This window comes from Antechinus flavipes, chromosome 2, assembly GCF_016432865.1.
Source record: "Antechinus flavipes isolate AdamAnt ecotype Samford, QLD, Australia chromosome 2, AdamAnt_v2, whole genome shotgun sequence".
NCBI classification, from domain to species: Eukaryota; Metazoa; Chordata; class Mammalia; order Dasyuromorphia; family Dasyuridae; genus Antechinus; species Antechinus flavipes.
Window position 1 is genome coordinate 25,038,667 of NC_067399.1, and position 19,592 is coordinate 25,058,258.

Here is a 19,592-nt window from a genome sequence, read left to right on the forward strand (position 1 = left end):
GCTGCCAAAGCTCCAGAGATGTGGGTGCCCATGAAACTTATCTCTCCCACAGCAGGCGTGGATCCTATCATTCTGCTAAATAAGGTCAGCCCCCAGCAAGCGGGTAATGTCGGCAGTATCTGCCCTTGAGTTCTCGGGCTTTCACTCATCCACCGGCTCAATCAACAAGTAGTAAGTTACTACTCTGATGGTGCTGGGTTAATCAATATAAAGATTCAAATAAATTCTAGTTATGGAAGTTCCTATTTCTTCACCAAACATTTATTAATCACCAGCTGTGTGCATGGGGATACAGATACAATGACAAAAATTTATTGTGAGCCTACTCTGGGTCAGCTAAGTGACACAATGAGCCAGTCAGAAGGACTCATCTTTATGAGTTCGAATCTGGTCTCAGATACTTAGTAGCTGTGTGACTCTGGGCAAGTTACTTAATCCTATTTGTTTTCAGTTTCCTCACTGATAAAATGAGTTGGAGAAGGAAATGGCAAAGCATTCCTAGATCTTTGCCAAGAAAACCCCAAATCAGGTCAAAAAGATTGGACAAGACTGAAAAACCAAAATGCAACTATTGTGCTCCTTATTGCACATTCAACTACAAAACAGATAGTTCTTGCCCTCAGTGAGCTCATATTCACTGTATGGATACAACATATAGAGAGACAAATAAATAGGTAATGTATACAAATTAAGTATAAATATATATAGAGAAGGCAATAAAATGAGAGTGAGAACTTTTCAAGAGAGTTTTCTTGTCGAAGGAAATTCTTGATTTGAGCTTTGAAGGGAGTTAAGGCATTTTGAAGAGTTAGAGACGGAGGGCATTCCAGGCAGAGGCCTGGGGAGAGTCCTTCACAAAAGACTTTTTTGTGAAGTAGGGGGAGAATGTTCTCAATATGCAGCTGCCAAGAGACTATTTTGGCTGCATTGTGAATTGAGAAATGAGATGGAGACCAACAATGAAGGGTTTTAAATTCTGGACAGAAAAAAGTGTGTGGGGGGAGTCAATGAGATTTCTTGAGCCTGGGAATGAGATGTTCTTTCCTTGCCTTTCTTTAACTTCATAATTTGCCCTCCCTGACAGTTGGGTGTAGGGGAAAGAATATTGGTGAGAAGTTCTAGTGTTGTATCCTGCTCCATCACCTACTAATTTTGTATTCTTAGACAAAGGCTGTTCCCCATTCTGGGGCTTAATATTCTCCTCTCAAAAATAAAAGAATTAAATTATGATCTTTTAAGATCATAGATGTGGAACTAAAAGGAAATTATGAATAAATAAAAGGTCTAAAAATGATAGTGTTGTGTCTGAATACAGATTAAAGCATTCTGCCTCTCTTTTTAAACTTTATTTTTCTTAATTTTTTTCATTAGGGTGAGAGATCTGTGTTTTTTTCTTTCACAACATGACTTTTATGGAAATGTTTTGCATAACTTCACATGTGGTTCTTGATTGGGATGGGAATAAGAGAGAGAACTTAGAACTCACACATTTTAAAAACAAATATAAAAAAGTTGTTTTCAATGTAACTGGGGCAACATTTAATTAATTAATTAGAAAATTAATTTGAAAAAAGTGTGACTTGCTGAAAGTGACACAGTCATGAAGCAAAATTTGAATTCATGTCTTCTGACTCAAGATCCAACATGATTTCCACTATAGGGATCCCAACTCAGAGTCTTTTAGTCTAATCCTGTGTGAACCCTTTGGATATCCCAGAATTTTAAGGCTCTTGACCCCATTCTCCCCCTCCACATCCCATACATCAAATAAATTTGATTTCAGGAATAGAGGCCATCTCAAAGGCATGGTGATGATGGTGGTTGTTATAGCAAAGATTTATGTAGGCTTTAAGATTTGCAGAGCTCTAATCTTTCCTGTAATTCATATCCTAGTATCAAAGGAAGCCATAGTGCTTCCTTGACTCAAGGGAATTTACCTTTTAAAGATGATTTCCCCTACTGTGAAATGAAAATTTTGGTTCCCTGATAAAGGAATCGCAGACACAGCCAGCGGGGGACGGAGACATTTGAGGAAACAAGGGATTGACAGAAGCTGGGCGATTTCACCATTTTTGACAGTCCCCGGGGTTTCTAATACCTGAAATTATTAGAAAGATACCTGAGAGCTTCTGGGCAGCTTATCTGAATAGAAGGGGAAAGAGGTAGTCAGATGGGGATTGCTCTCTATGTGAGAAGTCACCCAGTGGCGGGGAGAGTCATTATGCAGACAACTATCGGTTATGAAAATTGCTTTCAGTGTGTACATGTCTGAGCCTAATTGTGGGTGTGTTTATGTGATTCAGAGATACAGAGCAGGAAGACAGTGGAGAGGGTGTGTGTGTGTGAGAGATGGGGAGGCGGGGAGGGAGAGAGAGAAAGGATAGGAGGGAGAGGGAGAGATGGAGGGAAAAAGACAGAGAGAGAGAGAGAGAGACAGAGAGAGAGAGAGAGAGAGAGAGAGAGTGAGAAAGAGAGAGAGAGACAGAGAGAGAGAGAGAGAGAGAGAGAGAGAGAGAGAGAGAGAGAGAGAGAGAGAGAGAAGATGGGAAGAGAGAAGAGAATGGAGAACCCTTGCTGGACAAGTGCATGGAGGAAAATTGGGATTCACATTAATAAAGGTTAGTTCATCTGTTTTCCAGTTGCATCTTACCCTTTCTGACTCCAATTGGGGATTTCTTGGTAAAGATACTGGAGTGATTTACCATTTCATTGTACAGATGAGGGAATCGAGGCAAAGGAGGATGAAGTGACTTGCCCAAGATCCCTCAGCCAGTAAGTTTCTGAGGCTGGATTCGAATTCAGGAAGATGATCCTTCTTGAGTCCAGGCCTGGTGCTCTAGGCATTATGGTGCCACCTAGCTGCTGTAATAACAATTATAATTTTGCTGTACTTGCTTTATTTCCTTCTTGCCAGAGCCCTCATTGCCAGGAATATCAGACCGGAATTATACTTGTCACAATTTGGGGACCCACAAGAAAACATCTCCCCTGTGAGAGCGCATTTCTTAATGTGATGCAGTGGGAAGACCTCTATCTAGAGCGAGGGCCAGGGGAAAGGGAGGGAGAAAATTTTGGAACACAAGGATTTACAAGGGTGAGTGTTGAGAACTATCTTTGCATGTATTTTCAAAATAAACTATTTAAAAAACCCACTGGTGGGAAGGTTGGGCACTTTCCTAATCAATGCTTAGCAGTGGTAGCCAAGGTGCTAAATGGCTTCGAATTTCAGAATTGCAAGGGATGCCTGTTCCAGCACACACCCAAATCAAAGTTCTCCTGGCAGCACCCTCAACACAAGGTCTTTAAGCTTTTGTTTGAAAACCACTTATGAAGGAAGCCCCTACCAACAAGTCATCCCATTCCACACAAAGGAAGCATAAGTTGGTAAGAAGTTTTTTTTAATAAACTTTATACCAAGTGCTTGTAATTTCATAATCCAGAAACCAAGAAGAACAAGTGATTCTCAATGTATCGTCCAGAGAAGCCTGAGAGTCTCTGAAATCTTTTCAGGGGGTCTACAAATCCAAAATTAGTTTTTGTCTCTAATATGGTAAATATTTACAAATATAGCCCATGTAAGCTAAAACTCTTTGGACAGCTCCTCAATCATTTTTCTTTGTGAGGCATTTGGGGTTGTGATTTGCCCAGTTTTAAGTGTCTGGGGATGGATTTGAACTCAGATCCTCTGGACTCATGCTCTATCCACCATGCCATCTAGTGGCCCCAATAATTTTTAATAGTATAAAGACACTGAGAATGAAGGTTCAAAACCCAATGTGTTCATGATGACAGTTGTACAAATTCTTGAAGAAGGCTCTCCCATCTTCCAAAGGTTATTTTCCAGTCTCAGCAGTCCCCATTTTTTCAGATGACATAACCCTTATTTCTTTCACTACCTTGGTTGCCTTTTTTCATCTTTCCATCTTGCTTATGTCTTTGTAGAAGCAAAATATGGTGGAAGAAATGAGTTTTTTGGGAGTCAGACGACTTAGGTTCAAATATTGGTTCAGTCACTGACTACTGATATAACTTTGGACAAATGACTTACCCTTTCTAGTCCTTAGTTTCTTAATCTGAAAAACCAGGGTTTATATTAAGTGACAGCCAGGTGGTGCAGTAGATAAAAGCACTAGATTTGGAAGCCAGGAGGATTCATCTTCATGAATTCAAATCTGAACTCAGACACTAGCTGTGTGATCCTCCACAAGCCATCAATCCTGTTTTCCTCAGTTTTCTCATCTGTAAAATGAGCTGGAGAAAAAAAAAAACTGCATCCCTTTTTTAGGATCTCTTTGGGATACAGACCTAGTAGAGATATTAATGGAGAAAAGGGTATGCACAGTTTCATAGCCCTTTGGTGATAGTTTCAAATTTCTTCCCAGAAGGTTTGGATCAGTTCATAACTCCACCAACAATGTATTAGTGTTCCACTTTTCCCACACCCCCTCCAACATTTATCATTATCTTTTCCTGTCATCTTAACTAATCTGAGAAGTGTGTATCCATCAGTGTTTTTATGGGGGATAAGATTGTTTCAATATTATTTTGTACCAATTGCCATTTGGACAGTGACTAGCACATTTTCTGTTTGTTTTCAAATCTGAAGTCAGATATTAAGTATTTTTGGGATCCTGGCAAATCATTTGCTCTTTATCTGTCTCAGTTTCTTCAATTGTAAAATAAGGGTAATAATGGTAATTATAAGAATCAAATAAGATGATAATTATATAATACTTATGTTGCTGGGGCACTTAATAAGTGTTTGTACCTTTTCTTCTCTCTTGAATCATACAGAAATTATTTATTGTGGTAGACCTTCAAGCTGGGAAGCTAAGTAGAACAGTGAATGAAATATTGGTCTTGGGACCAAGAAGGTCTGATTTCACATTTGACCTCAGACATTTACTGGTTGTATTATCATGGTCAAGTCATTTAATTTCTCTATGACTCAGTTTCTTCATTGCTCAAATGAAAGGGAATTGGAATTTTTCACCTGAAATCTCATTGCCATGTAGATTGACTCATTTTCTAACCCTTTACATTGTTCAACTCTCCAAGTTGTCTTTCCCCTCTGATTTGGAGGTCAATAAATGCCACCCCAGGACTTCCATTATGGAAACCTTACAGTTTTGAGAACTCCTGTCTCCATTTTCCATTGGCAATTCTACTATTACAAAACTCCACAGAATATCACAGCCTCTTATTGGGCATCTCCTGATCCTGAACCTCTCTCCCTCCAGCCCTACAACACTTGTTTTTCAGCTTCCTTTTTTATGTTGTCTTAACCAATTAAAGTCTAAACTCTTTGAGAGCAGGGACTATATATTTTTCCTTATTTGTATTCTCAGTGTTTAGCATATGTAGGTACTTAATAAATGTTTATTGAATCAAATTGGATTGGTTGGATTGAAATCAATTCCACACAAAAATTTCAGGCTACAGTTGGTAAGTGGTTAACAACTGATTTTTTTGGGTGGTGGAGGTAAGTACATAGGATACCTGTTTCTATTTAATATGCAATATAAACATTTTCTTCATCACTTTCTTAAGTCTAGAAATCAACAAAACATTAACCAAAAGTTCTAGTCTGCATATGCTTATCTATCCATCTATCTAGATGTGTATATATGTATATATATATATATATACATACATATATGTGTATGTATATATATACATATATACACATCCATACACACACATAAATATATAGATAAATAGAAAGAAAGAAAGAGTTGGTAGATAGATAGGATAGATAGATACATTGATAGAAAAAAGAAAGAAAAGAAAAAAGAAAGAGAGAAAGATAGAGAAAGAGAGAAAGAGAAAGAAAGAGAATGAAAGAAAGAAAGAAGGAAAAGAAAGAAAGAAAGAAAGGAAAGAAAGAAAGAAGAATGGAGAGAGAGAGAGAGAGAGACAGAGAGAGAGAGAGACAGACAGAGAGAGAGAGAGAGAGAAGAGAGAGAGAGAGAGAGAGAGAGAGAGAGAGAGAGAGAGAGAGAGAGAGAGAGAGAGAGAGAGAGAGAGAGAGAGAGAGAGAAGTACACATTTGCAGATTTGGGAGATGTCAGTGATTGCCATGAAAATTTAACAATTGGCTCTTCAAACTGGTTCAAACTGGCTTCAGCATATCCCTGATTAGGAGGTTCTAGGAATCCAGGTTTGGATAGTTTATGGTAAATGAGATTAGGTGTATGTGGGCAATAAATACCTTAAAACTAAGAACTGCCAACACATTCTGCAGCAAACTGACCTAAAATCAATACTTTCCATGTCCTGGAAGTCATCACATTTGGTGGAAATTCTAAATCATCTATGTAAAAACAAAACAAATCAAAAACAAAAACAACAAACCTAGCCCTGCTTTGACAAGATACATCAGAAGTAAACTATGGTACCAACTGACACATTCTACCCTAAAGGATGACATTGAAATGTGGAACTATGAGCTACTTTTGGGGTTTTGTTCTTCATCCTCCAGGCTCCCCTGGCTGACCAGTCCTACAAGCACTGGTGGGGAAATGGAGCGAGCCACTCAACTCAGGATCATGGTATTCACTCTACCCTAGAACTATAGCAGGCATATCAATAGCATAATTTATTTGCATGATGACCCTCAATTAAATCTTACAAATAGTTATTGAATATTTTGCACAAGAAGTTGGGGATCAAAATTTTAAAAAACAGGAAAAAAAAACACCTGTCCTTGAGGAATTTAAACTCTACTGAGCAGAACAAACATATGCCCAAATAAATATATATAAATGAATTTTGAAAGGGAGAGAGCACTAACCACTGGGGGATTTGAAAAGTGAACTGGGATTTTCCTGAGCCTGAAACTCGTTTCTTTTGTTGATTTTTTGTTAGTGCTGCCTGCTGCCCACGATGTATGGAGGTGCTCCAAGGCTTTGTGCTGGTATTTCTTTTTACTCACTAGACATCTTTTTGTTAGCTGCTTTGATGCTTAGACCACAAATCATGCCCTGGAAAAACCCTTTTCAAATCCTGAAATCTCATCTTGGAGTCATTGCCCTGACTGCCTAACAGAGATTGCCATGTGTAACTTAGCTCTGGCTCGGATACCTTTTACTTCCCAGACCTTTTCTGTCCCTACCTCTATGCTCATACCCTGCCTGCCCTCTCCCCTTCTAGCTATGGAACAATAATGAAATCTGTACTGCCATAGCTCCAATAAAATGAAGTGTTCCTTCATTTATCATTGTGACTTTCCAAACAACAATGACTAAAACAATACTTTCTTTGGCCTCCATTTCCCTAGGCAGGTAGATGTTTCAGTGGACAGGGTGCTAAAGGCCTCAGTTTAAATACAACCACAGACACTTACTAGCTGGGTGACCCTGGGCATAAGATCCTTGTGCCTCAATTACCTCATCTGTAAAAATGAGCTGGAGGAGCATATGGTAAATCACTCCCAAATGGGGTCATGAAGAGTCAAACATGGCTGAAATGACCAAACAAAAACTCCCTAAATGTATTATATTCATTTATTAGAATATAAATTCCTTGAGAAAAAGCAATAACTTTGTTTTTATATTTAATACTTAGCACAATGCTTGAGACATATGGCTTAACTCTTCATACTTACTGCCCAGATTCAACCCGTTTCTAAATTTTCTGATTTCTACCTTAACACTATCACTTGTGCCCACTGGCTTCTCTGCCATCACCTTACCCAAGCCCCTAGCACGTGGTGCCTTCATTACTGCAATAGCTTGCTGGTGGATCTTCTTACCTTGTCTCTATCCACTATAGTGCGTTCTCTTGTGAAAATGATCTTCCTAAAGCAAAAATCTCACTGTGTCACCCACCCATGATATTCATTATATTGCAATTTTCTATTCTATAGAATAGAAATAAAATAGAAATAAAAATTTTCTATTTCATTCTATTCTATACACAAAATCCTTTGTTTAGCTTTTATATCTCTCTATTAATTGTTCCCTTTCTTCTTAGTCTTTTTTTAATCATAACTTTTTACTTTTCAAAATACATGAAGAGATAGTTTTCAACATTCACTCTTGCAAAACCTTGTGTTTCAAATTTTTCTCCCTCCTTCTCCCCCTCTGCCTTCTCCTAGACAGCAAGCAATGTGATATAGGCTAAACGTGTACAATTCTTCTAAACAGATTTCCATATTTATCATGTTGCTCAAGTCAGCTCAAAAATAAAAAACACAAGGTAGTAAACAACAAAGGTGAAAATGCTATGTTGTGATCCATATTCAGTCCCCACAGTTCTCTCTCTGGATGCAGGGCTCTCTCTATCACAAGTCTATTAGAATTGGTTCGAATCACTTCATTGTTGAAGAGCCAAGTCCATCATAATTGATCATTGCATAATCTTGTTCTCATGTACAATGTTCTCTTGATTCTACTCAGCATCAGTTCATGTAAATCTCTCCAGGCTTTTCTGAAATCATTCTGTTGATCATTTCTTATGGAAAAATATTATTCCATAACATTCATATCCCATAACTTATTCAGCCATTCTCCAAATGATGGGCATCCACTCAGTTTCCAGTTCCTTCTACAACAAAAATTGCACATGTGGACCCTTTGCCCTTTTTTATGATCTCTTTGGGATACAGACCCCAACTGCTCTACCTAGTTTTCTAATACTTTACATTTCCCACCCGCATGATCCAATGACACTGGCCTTCTTGCTTGAACACATCTCTCACCTGACTACAAGTGTTTTCACACAGTTGTTTGCATGCTGTCTTCCTCATTAGAAAACTAGTTCTTTAAGAAGAGAGATTTTTTTTTGCCCCTCTCTTTGTCTTTCCAGTGTTTAGCTTAGCACCCAGTACCTGGATATTTGTTGTTATTGTTCACTCATTCAGTAGTGTCTGAATCCTTGTGACCCCGTGGATGATACTGTCTGTGAGTTTTCTTGGCAAGATACTAGAGTGGTTTGCCATTTTCTTCTCTAATAGACTAAGGCAAATAAAAATTAATTTGACTTGCCCAAAGTCATTTAGTGTCTAAGGACAAATTTGAACTCAGTTATTTCTTGACTTCAAGTCCAGTGGTCCATCCACTAACTACCTTTGCCTGACATAGAGTAGATGCTTATTAAATACTCGCTAACCAAATCAAACAATCAGTAAATATTTATTAAGCTTCAACGATGTGTTTGCCACTGTAGTAATTGTTTTGGGAACTCAAGTACTATGAAAGATGCAACTTCTATTCTCAGTCTCGAGGAAATTATGTCTTAATGGGGAATACATTGAAGAAAGATGGGTATGAGTATCCCAAATTCATCACATGTATACTTAGATACACAGACACCTTTGTATATACCTAAATGTGTGTATAAATATGTATATACATAAGGAATATAAAGATCTTTAATACAGATACAATGTACAAAGTATCTAACTTCATGGTAGTTTGTATGGATTATAAAAGGCTTCATTAGGATGGAAATACTTTAGTTATATGTGGAAGGAAGAGAGAGATTCTTTGAGACCAGTGTAAGAACTTAATAACTGTCTTTTTTGTTTATTAATTCATTCAATTCTCTCTTCGTATTCTTTTGATGATTTCATCATTATTTATATGCTGATGACTCTCTCTCTGTCTCTCTCTTTTTTGGATGAAGCAATTGGGGCTAAGTGATTAGTGACACATAGGAATGTCAAGTGTCTGAGGCCAGATTTGAACTCAGTTCCTTCTGACTCCAATGACACTGCTCTATCCACTGTACCATCTAGCTGCCCTGTGCTGATGACTCTCAGCTTTAGTGTTACTTCTGAGCTACACTTGACCATTGAATACTTTCTATATATTTAAAATGGCTAAGAACCTCCAACTAACTAGCATTTCTCCTGCCCCCATAAAACAATTTGCTTCTCTTATGTGTTGTATATGTTGTTCCTCCCTTTCATAATATATATGTTCACCTGCCCTCCACAGGGGAGGGAGTTTTTCATTTGTGTCTTTGTATTTCTAGTTAATACTTGGCATATAGTAGGTACTTTCTAAGTAGTTGATCAGTGACTGAATCAATGAGCTTATTCTTGAGGGCAACAAGGAATTTCAAAGATGTAGAAATGATGAGTTTGTATTTTATTCTTAGAAGAAAAAATTACCATAAGACAGTGTCATGGTCAGATTTATGACTTAGAATCAAATTGGTAGCTGTTAGGAGACTGGATAGATAAGGGAGGAAGGTAGAAGCTGGGAGACCAATTAGGAGATTGTTGTAATAGTCCAGGGAAGAGTTGATGAAAGCCGGACCTGACAACAGGAATAATGGTGTTGATAACTGAGTTATTTAACATTTTCTATGAGGAACATTGTAACAAAGAGAGTCTGTTGTAAGGAAACTACTATATGTCTCAGATGAAAAACTGTTCAAGACCAGACATTTTGATGCACAGTTGGTGAACTGATTGAGTTCAGGAGTTCAAAGTTATAGTAAGACTAAAGCCAATTGGAGTCCACTCTAATTCTGGCAGCAAAATGCTGATGATCTCCCAGTATTGGGGGCCACCAGGCTGCCCAACAAGAGACAAACAAACCCAGGTCAGAAATGGACCAGGTCCAGGTTTCCATGTCAGTCAGTGGGATAGGACAAATAAATGGCTATTGCACTTTCATTGTGGGTAAGACAAATCCTGTCTTGGAAAAAAAAAAAACAAAATCATGAAAATATTCTTGGTAAATTCTGTTCTATAATATTTTAAAATTAAAGTTATAAAGAAACCTTAGGTAGGGGAATACAGACAAGAAAGCTACCACCTATTGGATGTGATTTCAAGGACTTCAGGAAAGTCACAGGCATATAGAATCCATCTCAGAATTACAAAAGAGACAAAATTTTAAAATAATGATGGATAAAAGACTGTCATAGCTTTTACCAGTAGAAAATTTTAGAGCTGGAAAGGGTTTTTGAGATGATGTAGTGAAATCCCTTCAGTTTATCTTGTCTATTTTTTCAGGTTTTATTAGTGCCTTTTGCTTTTTCACAATGTTAATTCTGAGTATACTCCATTCCCCTTCCCTACACAATGAGCCTTTCTTCATAAAAGAGAAAGAGACAATAACAATTCAACACGTAGATGATATAATGGATAGAGCACTTTAAGGCAAGAAGTTCTTTGTAAAATTTATAATGTTAAATAAATTTTAACTATTAGCAAAACCAATCAACATATATCTGATAGAATAGAATATGTTCTATATCCATATCCTGCTTCCCCAAACTTCTTTGAGGCCATCTTTAAACATTATCAAAACACCTTAGTTGTAATTTGTTTCTAATTGTTGTTTATAAAGTATATTGTGTTCTTGGTTCTGTTTACTTTATTCTGGATCAGTTACTCTAAGTCTTCCCATACTTCTCTGAACTCCTCAAACCCATTATAGTTTCTTACTCTGGTGAGTAAAATTCCATTGTAACCATGAATCATAATTTGTTATCTTTCCATCTTTTTTCAATAAATGAGTACTGACTATTCCATTTATTTGCTATCATGAAAATGTTGCTATAACTGTTTTGGGGGGATATGATCCTTTCTTTTATGTTTTTGGTGTCCTTTGAGATCTATTATATCCCTACACAGAGTACCATATCTGGTATACAATAGACATTTAACAAATGCTTTTTAATTTGTTTCCTGATGGTAGGGACATGTGCTCAGCAATGAGAACTTTGAATTGAAGGGAAATCACTTATTTTTCTCTTTTTTCCTTTCTTTCTCTGCTTAAGGAGTAAGGCATGGTGGGTAGTGATCTGGTCTTCAAATTAAGAATGCCAAAATTCAGGTACTGGCTATTGCTTTTGGTAAGTTACACTATGTTATTGTAGGCTATTTTTAAGACTAAGACTTTCATAAATGGTGTGAGCCTATATTGTTGAGGAAGTTCCTTTATACAAGACACTCCTTTTGTCAGGGAAAAAATAATAGTTCTGATTGTTATTCCTTACTCCTTTTATTAAAAAAAAAAAATTGAGGCAAGTGGGTTCGTGCCAGCCTGCTGGTCAACCTCCACCCCACGTGGAAAAAATATTTTTTTTCTTTTCATTAGGAAGGAGTGCTGGTATAATTTTCAAAGTTTGGGTCAATTCATAATTTCTTTTACAAATGATGAAATTGGGGTCAAGAGAGAAGTGAAGTAATCCAGTGTCACACTGTTTTGGGGGAGGTTGGGTAAGTTTCTGCTTTTACTCCCCATATTGGCCGCTCTTCCCATTTCCTAGTTCTGTAGGAACCCAAAGTTCTTTCTCTTTTTATGGTATCTTCATGTTAAGTTTTCAGGATCTGGTCCTCTCTACATCCTAACTCTCAATTTCCATACATGATACTCCTTGAAACTGCTCTCTCTCTCTAAGGCATTTGCTTCCCTTTTTCTTTCTCTCTGATTTTTGTGATTCTGCTCCTGACTAGATGCAGTGTTTTCTATTGAACAAATATTTTTGATATTATGGTCAAATGGAGGAATGTCCCCTCCTCACTCATCTTGTCCTCTGCCATAGTCATAGAGGTCCCCTTCATATTGGTCTCCAACTTTTGAACTTAAGTTCATCCAGCACCCAGATATTTAAAATCACTACAGATATGGCAAACCAGTTTGCATATCCAACTAAGTCGTTCCATTTTTGACCCAATGAGAGAGAATCAGCAATTCACATAAGTGTAAGAGTTTCTATGATTAGAGCATTTTAGTTTTATGTGAGGAGGTGAGGAATCACACATTCCCTACTTCATATCAGGCTATAGTCAATCATATGATTGATGGTTGATAGATAACAGAAAATCCTTTCCTTTTCACCTGATCCTAGAATTAAAATAGAATAATCTGAGTTTAAGCTCCAAAGTTGCCCTTTACTTCTTGTGTGTTCTTATTAGTAAGTCCTTAAACTTATCAATCCTTGGTTATCTGCAAAATGAGCAGTTTGGACTGAGTGGTTTCAGACTCTGAAAACATAATGATCTGATGATCATTATTGTGCTATTGTGAAGAATAAAATTGTGTTGGCTGATTGTTCGATTACTTCATTAATCTTTGCTATAACACATGGGGCTAACTATCACATACAAACAATACCCAAATACCATGGACAGCAGAATTTTCTGGTATTGAAGCTATTTGCATCTAATAAACCAAATGAAAAATTTCCTCTGTTGTTTTTTCATACATATTAGTCAGGAGAGTTGGCAACATATAATGGAAAGAGTTCTAGATCTAGATTCATGAAATGTGGGTTCAAATCGTGCCTGTGATCCATAATAAATATTTGATTGCCAAGCCATTTTCCCTCTCAGCCAAAGTTGCCTATCTTTTATGTCTAAGACTACATGGCTATGGATGTCATCGTTCATCTGAATTGCTCTTTCCAAAAGTACTGATGATTTTTAATGGCAAAAATCAAATGGCTTCTTCAATATTGTCATCTCTCTGGAACCTCTCAATAGCATTTAATACCAATTTTGACTACTTTTCCCCACTCATCTTTCTGGGTTTTTATAATGCTGTTCTCTCTGTTTAACTCTTACATATTTGACTTCCACTCTGTCTCCTTTATTGCCATGTCATGCTCATTGACTGTGCATTTCCCTCAAGATTCTGTTCTTGACTCTCTTTTCTTATCTCTCTAGACTTCTTCTCCACAGTCTCAGCTCCAGTGGATCTGATTATTATCTGTAACTATGATTCCCATGTCTATACACCCACCCTTAGTTTATCTTCTGAGCTCCAATTCTGCATCAACAAGTGCCTAGTGGAAAATTCAAAATAGATGTCCTATAGGCAGCTATGTTATGATTCATCAATCCAAAATAGAACTCATTATCTCCTGCTCATGCTCCTTCCCTTCCCCCTTTTCTCTTCCCTTATTGCTAGTTAGGGGACCAACATCCTTTCCATATTTCAGGTTCATTAGTGCCTTATTGCATTAGCCTTCTGACTCAAGTGAGAGGTGATTAAAACTTGAATTGGGAGGAGCGGTGGTTGTGTAAGTGAATGGAATAGATCATATCCAAAAAAATTTATGAGGGTATAAATGACAAGATTTGAAAATGATTTTTATAGGTAGAGTGAGTAAGTATGAGGAGTCAAAGAGTTCACCAAAATTGCAAATCTGAAATATGGAAAGGACTCAAGCCCCTCTTCATTCTAATCTAAGCTTCATATAGTTGCCAAATTTCCTAAACTATATGTCTAATGATATCATTCATCTTCTCTCAATAAACTTCAGTTATTTCTTTCTATTTCTTGGATCAAAACTAAAGTCTTTTATTTTCCATTTAAGATTCTCACAATCTGGTACCTTCCTATTTTTCTGGTCTCCTCAGACTTTATTATTTCTCCACTCTCTGAAGTTCAGCAATATCAGCCTCTTGTCATCCCTTGCATACAACACATCACTTCTTACTCTATGCCATTGTACTAGCTATCCTCCATTTCTGGAATACTCATCTTCCTTGTATCCTTTTGACATTCCTGTTTTTTTTTTGAAGACTCATCTCAGATCTCACTTTTATATAAGACCCTCACCATCTCCCAACTTTTCATCCTATAAGGCTATTATTCTTTACTTTGTACCAATTTATATATATATATATATTCGCTCCCCAAGTCATATGTAAGCTCCTTGAAGATTTTTTGGTTAGTTTTTGCTTTTGTTTGCATTCTTAGCACTCAGTAGCTCATGCTACAAAATACATGTTTAATAAATAATTGGGCAACTGAGTACGACAATGGATAGAATGCTGAGCCTGGAGTCAGGAAGACTCATCTTCTTCAGTTTAAATCTAACTTCCTAGCTGTGTGACTGTGGACAAGTTATTTAACCCTATTAGGGTTGACTCATCAGTAAAATGACTGGAGAAGGAAATGGGTATGTACTCCATTATTTTGGCTAAGAAAACTCAATGGGGTCATGAAGAATTGGACATGACTGACAAATACTTGCTAATTGATTATCACCTGGAAGCAATAATAATTTGGAGGGGAGTATGGGTTATTCAAAGAGGAATAGCATGTATTATGTATTATGTGGATTTCTGAGACATTTTCAGGGCTGTCATCCATTTTTGGTGTCTAACTGACACTTGACTCTCAACTATGGTTCCAAAAAGCTGTAGCATATAGAGCAAGCATATTTTGGTAAATTATCTTGGTAGATAGGTTAAAATAAGTTGAAGGTAACCAATGAGCTTTAAACCTGTTGATGAATTGGAGCATGGGTGTTGTCCACCCCAAATGTGTGAATGAGCAGATAAGAACAATTTGTCGCAACAGCCATGAGGCAGCTGAAACCGAAGCTGGTGTTCCTAAGTTTTTACAGCTTAGTCAGGCATTAAATACACACAGGTCATGCACTTCATCCTGTTCATCACCAGTTGTCTTATCTTTTATCCAATGACACAGTGGACTTTGATGACTCTGAAAGAGTGAGGCTGATGACTTTGTACAACTGCCTCAATTAAATCCAATTTATATATAAGCTAAGCTATAACCTGTGATGTCATTGGTAATCTTTAAAAATAAATAATCACTCCTACCACCACAGCCAATAACAATACTTGCTATACCAGGATGTTCATGAGGATCAGATGAAATAGTTTAGATAAAGCTCTTTACAAATCTCTAATGAACTAGGTGGGACAGAGAGTAAGAGTATTGGAATCAGAAAGGTCAGACCTAGCTCTATCTCAGATACTAGTTTTCCAGGGTACTTAGCTTCTCCCATCCTCAGTTTCCTCATATGAAGAATGGATATTAAAGAGTAAGAGCCATTCCCCAGTTGATAAATGATCAAAAGATATTATCTCTGTCCAAAGGGTTATAAAATCATGTATATGATTGACCTAACTATACCATTACTAGCCATGAATCCCAAAAGGGATGTTTAAAAAAGGAAAAAAAAAAGCCTATATGTATAAAAATATTATAGCACCTCTTTTCTCAGGACAAAGAATTGGAAATTGAAGGAAGGCCCATCAATTGGGGAATAGGTGAATATATTGTGGCATATGATTATGAAAGAATATCATTGTTCTAATTATGAGAAGTATCCTATCTGAAAAACCTGAAAAGCGCATGAGCTCAAAAAAGTGAAATGTGCTATTTATTATGTAAATAACAATATTTATATTAATAAATAAATATTAACAATTTTTATAATAGCATTAATAATTTTAATAATAAAATAAAATATTAATAAATAATAACACAATAATAGCAAAGTTGTGGAATAATAAGTTATGAATGACTGCAATACTTAACAATACACTGATCCAAGACTAGTCTGAAGAACTTATGATGAAAAATGCTGTCTTTATGCAGAAAAAGAACCAATTGTATCTAAATACAGACTGAAAGGTATTTTTAAAAAATATTAATTTTTGAGTGCTTTTGGTGGGGAGGGGAGAGCTATGTTTTCTTTTGGAACATGACCTTTATGTAAATGTTTTGACAAATTCACATGGGCCTTTTCAGTGGGAGGGGATGTGCTGAGAAAGGAGGAGAATCTTAATAAAATTTTTAAAAACAAATGTAAAAAACAGTTTTATATGTAAGTGGGGAAAATAAAATATTAAAATATAAAAAAAGAAAAAAAGATAAATAATTGGCTTGTAATAACATATGTTAGATGAACTTAACAAAGCCTGGAGGAAAAAAACCCCACAAATTTTGAGTAGTATAAAAGAATATTGAAAGCAAAAAAAAAGATAATTCAAAAAGAAATCAGGTTATATTCATATTATTAAAAGAAAGCTAAAATGGATAAAAATATAACATATATCAGAGTTGTTGTAAGCTTCAAATGAAGACTACCTATTTTTGCAAACTTTAAACCCCTATATAAATACTATTATGATTGTTTAAGCCCTATATGTGCAGATTGTATATATGCTTGTTATTATTGTTATTATTCTTTTGTGTCACTTATAAAGTTTCTGCCTGGCTCACTTCTCTGAAAACTAAAATTTAATGGTTTTGTGAGGTTGCCAAGAATTGACGTTCCTCCCTCCCTCACATAAGTGAGAAGGTATCAGGGGATGAGGGGGGAAACAACAAACATTTCCCAGCTGGATAAATAGAATCTTTGCCCCATTAAGAAAAGATGAAACCTTCCGTCTTCAAATGGCTTCAGATAAATTATTCATTGAGGACTTTGGTCAACCCTATTAGCATCAGGGTAAATGCCAGCTCCTTCATTCAGATCATTGGATGTGACCCCACTCTGATCCATCCTGCTCATGTCCTTTTTGCAGGTTTAAGAAGCTGGGAAAGGAGGAGTATGGGAAGGGGAGGGGCTCTGGGCTGTGAATGATAGTGAGTGACTCACTCAGGCAATTCAGGAGCTATACTCTGTGTCACCAATTTCATTTCTTCTTAGGTGTTTGTTTTCTTCCCAAACCCATCCTTTAAAAGCTCTCTTTATCCTCTAAATCTCTTGGTTTCAATTCAACAAACATGCCCTAAGCACCTATTAAGTGCTAGATTCGGGAGGATGGAAGGATAACATGTAAAATGTTTTCTACCCTCACAGAACTCACAACCTACCGAGCAAATTAAACATTTATCCTCTAATAATCCATATTTCACTGGGCCTTTGATCTCTTCAATGTTGCTGTTCCTCTCAGTCATACAGATTGCAACCCACCCATGCCTGTCCATCCTATACCACTGCTGTCCATGTCCTTCATAAATCTGCCATGGGGCTCATCCAGTATTCTGAGGGTCTTCCTCAATTTCTCCAAACATCCTAAGAATATAGGGTAAAATATGTGGGCTAACCTTCAATTGTTTCCTACATTTATTATTACTCAATTGTTTATCTTTTCAGTATGTTCATCTCAACATTTTCACCTTAAAGATAGTTCTCCCAATTTCTGAGTCCCTAGTTGGGATCATTATTTCATAAGGAACTCAGCCATGTAAAATTCACTTTTAAAACTTTCCAAATTATACATCAGTTGCCCTTTCTCCCAACTTTAGCTCCCCTTTAAAACTTGTCTTCCTCTATTAGAATGTAAGTTCCTTAGGGATAAGAAGTGTTTTGTTTTCTTGCATTTGCAACCCTAGGGTTTAATGTAGGCTGTGACATATAGTAAAAGCTCAATAAATTATCTATCTAACATCATCTTCACAGACGTGTAGGAAAATAAAGTCATGGATACATATCTGAAAAAGATTTCTAAGCTCTACTATTCCAAACTCTTAATTTTACCAATGAGGAAACTGAGTTTCAAGATAATTATGTGACTGGCCTAAGATGAAACAAGTAATTTCAAAGATGGGATTGTCTAACTACAAAGCCATGATTATCTGATTCCATCCTTTCTAATGGTCTTCTGTATATTTCTTGGTTTATGTTGGATAGCAGCTGCATCACTCCCACCATGCTTCTCTTCATTATTGTCTAATGATCCACAAATTTAATTGTTCAAAGACAGCGTGGTATTTTATGACTCAGAGTCGAGATTCAATATTAGACATATATCAGTGTGAAGAATAAATAAGTAAATGCAAGATAACAAAAGGCAGAGAGAACTGAAGAGGGAGTTAATGAGGTCTCCCTTAGGAGTTAGTGTGGAGTTTAACCAAGCTAAGGACTATAAGAGGCAATGATTAGGCAGACATATGTTCCAGAAATGAAAGGGCAACCTGGACAAAGACAAAGAGGCAAGAGTTGGCATGTTGAGTCCTGAGAATGGCAAATGAATCAAAGGAATATTGAAAAAAATCTGAAAAGGGTAGGCTGGAACCAATTATTCGAAATTTTCAATGCCAAACTGAAATTATATTTTATCCCAGAGGCAAAAAGCAGCCTCTGGTGCTTCTTATATAGGTGAGTAAAATAATCAGATCTGTGCTTCAGGAAGATCATTTTGGCAGCTTTGTGGAGATTGGATCAGAGAGGGTTAGGGTGGGGGGCAGGAAACTGATGAGGAGATTAATGAGCTACTCCAGTGTGAGAGATGACAAAGGGCCAGGACTAGGGTTGCAGCTGTGTAACTGAGAAAAATGGATTGGTGTGAGAGATGTGGAAGAAGAATCAAATTATTCAATTTGAAGAGTGAGCTTGGAGGAAGAATCCTTTGGGATTCAAATAAGAGATACCAGCTCATCTTCACAGGAAAGTTATGGAGCTAGAATTTATTCATACAAAAACAAAAGCAATCTGAGGACATGTGGTGGTTGGAACATTAAAAATGCAGATTTCATTCCCGACTGAGTCCAGGACATCACAGAGCACATAGAATCAACTGGGATCTGGTCAGCTTTTCTGACTGTATCTTGGCCAAAGCGGCTTGGAATATTGAGATTTATACTATTTAATAATAGAAGGAAACAATGAGGGAAAAGGCTTCATAACATGCATCAGTGTAAGGTTAATCAACCTGAAGCACCTTGGAATGCACCAATCAAAAGCTAGACAGCTAAGGATGTATGCAGGGTGAGTAGAATGTGACAGAACTCCATTCACTTAGAGATTAATCAGTCACTCTGATTGTTTCTGTCTCCTTGTCCCATTTTTCCTTTTGGGGAAGGAAGTCTGCCCTAATTAGACTGCCTTGTTCCTTCTGAAAGGGGGCAGACAGAAGC